Raw genomic sequence first — 5364 nt, 5'->3', positions numbered from 1 at the left:
CATTCAGCCCCTCGAGCCTGTTGCACAGGAACAGGAGGAGGCCCATCCAGTCCCTCGAGCCTATTACACAGGAACAGGAGGAGGCCATTCAGCCCCTCGAGCCTGTTACACAGGAACAGGAGGAGGCCGTTCAGCCCCTCGAGACTGTTACACAGGAACAGGAGGAGGCCGTTCAGCCCCTCGAGCCTATTACACAGGAACAGGAGGAGGCCATTCAGCCCCTCGAGCCTGTTACACAGGAACAGGAGGAGGCCATTCAGCCCCTCGAGCCTGTTGCACAGGAACAGGAGGAGGCCCATCCAGTCCCTCGAGCCTATTACACAGGAACAGGAGGAGGCCATTCAGCCCCTCGAGCCTGTTACACAGGAACAGGAGGAGGCCATTCAGCCCCTCGAGCCTGTTACACAGGAACAGGAGGAGGCCGTTCAGCCCCTCGAGCCTGTTACACAGGAACAGGAGGGGGCTGTTCAGCCCCTCGAGCCTGTTACACAGGAACAGGAGGAGGCCGTTCAGCCCCTCGAGCCTGTTACACAGGAACAGGAGGAGGCCGTTCAGCCCCTCGAGCCTGTTACACAGGAACAGGAGGGGGCTGTTCAGCCCCTCGAGCCGGTTACATGGGAACAGTCGCTCAATCTCAGTTTTGAAATCTCCAATTGACCCCCGGCCTCGACAGCTTTTTGGGGGAGAGAGTTCCAGATTTCCACCCCCCTTTGTGTGAAGAAGTGCTTCCTGACATCACCCCTGAACGGCCTGGCTCTAATTTTAAGGTTCTGCCCCCTTGTTCTGGACTCCCCCCACCAGAGGAAATAGTTTCTCTCTCTCCACCCGATCAACTCCTTTAATCATCTTCAACACCTCGATCAGATCACCCCTTAATCTTCTAAACTCGAGGGGGAGGTATTATTGCTAACCACTGGCTTTTAATAGAAGTGAATAAAACTTTTAAATCTAAACTCATTTTAGTTGTTTAACATGAAGTGATTAAGAGGAGCCTTGATCGGAGACTGGTGAGGCACACGTCTCAGGGCGGGAGTCCCCAAATCCCAGGGGTACGCGCAACTGAACACACACATGGTCCATGATCGCTGACACTGTAGCGAGATCGCTGGCTGCCTGACTATTTACAGAGCTGGGTCACACCAGCGAGAAGCCCAGATTGCTTTTGTGTGGGTGCGTTCTGATGGTGTTACTTTTTAATGTAACTGTCACATTCAGTCACTCTCTCTCTCAAATACATTTTGCCCCAATTAGCTCTGAATAATTCCCAAGTTTTACTTCCATCACACGGGCTTGCAAAACGAGGTGGCCCCAGACGCCAAAGGGAGCGAGGGGAGGGGGAGAGAGGGGAGGGAGTGGGCGGGGGGGAGGGAGAGGTGAGAGAGGGGGGAGAGGGGGAGGGGGAGAGAGTGGGCGGGGGGGGAGGGAGAGGTGAGAGAGGGGGGAGAGGGGGAGGGGGAGAGAGGGGGAGGGAGTGGGGGAGGGGGAGGTGAGAGAGCGGGGAGAGGGGGAGGGGGAGAGAGGGGGAGGGAGTGGGCGGGGGGGAGGGGGAGGTGAGAGAGGGGGGAGGGGGAGAGAGGGGGAGGGAGTGGCCGGGGGAAGGGGGAGGTGAGAGAGAGGGGGAGGGGGAGAGAGGGGGAGTGAGTGGGCGGGGGGGAGGGAGAGGTGAAGGGGGAGAGGGAGGCGAGGGGAGAGGGAGAGAAGGGAGAGGGGGAGAGGGAGGAGGGGAGAGGGGAGAGGGGAGGGGGAGGGGGAGAGAGGGGGAGAGAGGGGGAGGGGGGATGGGAGAGGGGAGGGGGAGAGAGGGGGAGGGGGGAGAGGGAGAGGGTGAGGGGGAGAGGGGGAGGGGGGAGATGGGGAGAGGGAGGTGAGGGGAGGGGGAGAGAGGGGAGGGGGGAGAGGGGGGAGGGGGGAGGGGTACAGACTTAGTGAACATAGCCTGGCGATCGAAAAAGGTAGACACAGGCAGACCCGGCTACCAAGAGAGGACAGGATATGCTCTCACTGCAGTCAGGGAGTGGTGGAGACAGAGATGCACTTCCTCACAGCTTGTAGAAAATATCAGGGCATAAGGGAGAATTTCTACCCAAAATTCACAAAAATATGCCCGGAATTCAGAAATTTGAATGACGACCAAAAACTCCCATACCTACTAGGGGAAGAGAGAAATTGTGTAACACTAGCGGCACACTATGTTACAGCTTGCCATAAACAGAGGGACAACCACTAAATATAAGAAAAGAGTATATACAAATTATATATGAATGTATATTTATACACTCAGGGATATATCTGTTTGTACACTGTATGGATAGATCTGTATTTTTGTGTTCAACCATGAATGTTTTTCGATGCTTTGGCAACATAAGATGTACCTTGTCATGCCAATAAAGCGATTTGAATTGAATTGAATTGAGAGGGGAGGGGGGAGGGGGGAGGGGGTCTGGGGGGGGGGGGGGGGAGAGGGGGTCCCGGAGGGGGAAGGGGGTCTCGGCGGGGGGAGGGGGTCTTGGGGGAGGGGGTCTCGGGGGGGGGGAAGAGGGGGTCCCGGAGGGGGGACGGGGTCTCGGAGGGAGAAGGGGGTCCCGGCGGGGGGAGGGGGTCTCGGCAGGGGGAGGGGGTCTCGGCGGGGGGAGGGGGTCCCGGAGGGGGCAGGGGGTCTCGGCGGGGGGAGGGGGTCCCGGAGGGGGCAGGGGGTCTCCTCGGAGAGTCAATACCTCCTGGGTAAAGGGGCTCCCACAATGAGAAGTTTGAAACATCTCTGGCTCGGAGTGCGGCCCTGTATATTCAGAATGTTCTTTGTATTAATTACATGTTTAGTGGGGCCCACCAGCCCGAAATAAACCGCGATTTAAAGCAGTAACCGGCCGCTTGGAAACGTGTCGAATCTGTCTGCACCGACCGGGCTGCCAGCCGAAGGATCCCTCAATCGAGGGAGGGGTGGGGGCTGTGGATGAACGAATGTCGGCGGGGGCGGGTGGGGGTCCCTACAGAACGGCGGGGGCGGTGGGGAGATGAGGGGCGGTGGCGGAACCACAGGAAAGTGGAAACGTTCCCCACTGGAGCCCCCTAAATATGGGGAACAACTCCACAACACTAAATTCACCGTGAGCTGGAGATGGATGCTTTTTTTTAAATGGGGCGAGGATGCAGATTGGGAAATGGGGGGGTGAATTAATCCTGGGAATGTATCTGCAACAATTCTTACTGAGAATCGGAAATATATCGAAGAGACAACCAGAGCATCAATTGAAAAGCAAACTTTAATTTCTTAACCTAAGGGACAGGACTGGTGAAAATCTCCAGCCAGCAGAGAATGACTGACTCTAGGTTCATTATTCTGAGAGGGTGGGTGAGAGAGAACATTGATTGAAATAAAATGTATTCAACAAGACACATTAAAATCTCTCAATTCAGTGCATGGACTTGTTCAAAGATTGTCCCTCCCTCCCTTCACACACATCTAGAACTGCAGTAAACAATCATTAAAACTAAAACTCAACTCTCCAATTATGCCGTTTGATGCTGGGGTTTTTTTTGTGTTTATGATAAGAGACACACACCGCTGAGGAACCAGTGCTGGGAGTTACCCTGGTTCCACCTTGAAAAGAGGGAGAGCTTCTCATCCTCAACTTTACCGACTGTGTGAAGTTTAATTTTTGAATAAGGGGGATTTGGAACAACAAGCTCCTAAACAGCAAACTCTCTAAAGTAATTAGGCGAGACATCAAATATGTATATATATATAAAAATTAAATTATAAGGGAAAATAAAAGACAGGAGGTTTTTGGGGGGGGGGGTTAGAAATTGCATTAATTCTGATTGAATGAAAGTCTCGCCGGCTGCAAAAACACACAGAGGAGGAGACAGGGGGTGAAATACAAAAAATTCCTCTTACCTTTTGTTCAGTGTATTCCAATAGATCGGGTCCATAATCTCGCCAGAGATCAGCCACACTTCCAGCAGGGCGAGCAAGACTGGCAAATTAAATCCACGCAAGTACCTTACAATCGGCAGCATCTTGTGTTTTTCTTCCTGCCCGAGTTGGTTCAAAAAAATCCAACCACAAAAAAAAAGTCCTGTGTTTGTGTGTTCTTTGCAACAAAAAAAACTCCCAAAGCGAGAGAGAAACAGATTAATTCTGTGGCTGCAGGCTTGAAGAGGACTGGAACAACAGAGAGAGAATATTAAATCAATACAAGCAGATGCGACCCCCCCCTCTTTTTTTTTAAAGTTGGACAAGAGGGAAAAGTTGTCTTGCTGAAAGTGACGAGGCTGCAACTGACCAGGGAATCCCGGGCAGCGCTGGCCCGCATCCTCCCTCTCCCAGTCCTCTCCTCTCCTGGACTCTCTCTCTCTCTCTGCTTTCCTCACTCCTCTCTCCTCCTTCTCTCTCTCCTCTTTCCCTCCCCTCTCCCTCTCTTGTCTCTTTCTCCCTCCCGTCTCTTTCCTTGCTCCAGATTTCCTCCTCCTCTCGGCTCCAAAGTCCCGGGGTGGAGTCTGCAGTCCTGCTCTCCTCCATCCAAGGTGAAAGCGCTCACACACACTCACTCACACACACACAAAGGCAAAGGCAAAGGATTTCTGTCGGCCCACGAAAAAAAAGGAAATAGCATTTTTTAAATAACCGGGAGTTTGTTCAAATCGCGGTTTTTTTCCAATGTAATATTTGGAATAATTCATCTCTTGTGTTATCTCTTCCCTTTCTCTCCCGCTCTATACCATGCATTACCCTGTATGTGAAATATTCTATACCGTACATTACCCTGTATGTGACAGATTATATACCATGCATCACCATGTATGTGAAATATTCTATACCATGCGTTACCCTGTATGTGAAATATCCTATACCGTACATTACCCTGTATGTGAAATATTCTATACCATGCATTACCCTGTATGTGAAATATTCTATACCATGCATTGCCCTGTATGTGAAATATTCTATACCATGCATTTCCCTGTATGTGAAATATTCTATACCATGCATTACCCTGTATGTGAAATATTCTATACCATGCATTTCCCTGTATGTGAAATATTCTATACCATGCATTACCCTGTATGTGAAATATTATATACCATGCATTTCCCTGTATGTGAAATATTCTATACCATGCATTACCTTGTATGTGAAATATTCTATACCGTGCATTACCCTGTATGTGAAATATTCTATACCATGCATTACCCTGTATGCGAAATATTCTATACCATGCATCGCCCTGTGTGTGAAATATTCTATACCATGCATTGCCCTGTGTGTGAAATATTCTATACCATGCATCGTCTTGTATGTGAAATATTCTATACCATGCATTACCCTGTATGTGAAATATTCTATACAATGCATTACCCTGTATG

The 5364-nt window shown here is 51.0% G+C and overlaps 1 pseudogene across 1 annotated transcript in view; it reads right to left on the bottom strand.

Annotated features, from left to right (window-relative positions):
- LOC147091128 (ephrin-B2-like) overlaps positions 1–4554 on the bottom strand; it is a 376707-nt pseudogene extending 372153 nt beyond the window's left edge. Inside the window, exon 1 of the transcript XR_015075379.1 lies at positions 3896–4554. The product of XR_015075379.1 is annotated as an ephrin-B2-like (transcript). The remainder of the gene's footprint in view (positions 1–3895) is intronic.
- Between the last annotated feature and the right edge of the window lie 810 nt (positions 4555–5364).

This window comes from Somniosus microcephalus, unplaced genomic scaffold (assembly GCF_052327205.1).
Source record: "Somniosus microcephalus isolate GS21.2 unplaced genomic scaffold, FLI_Smic_1.0 unresolved_chr4, whole genome shotgun sequence".
In the NCBI taxonomy this organism is placed as follows: domain Eukaryota; kingdom Metazoa; phylum Chordata; class Chondrichthyes; order Squaliformes; family Somniosidae; genus Somniosus; species Somniosus microcephalus.
This window is presented reverse-complemented; position numbering and strand designations above follow the sequence as displayed.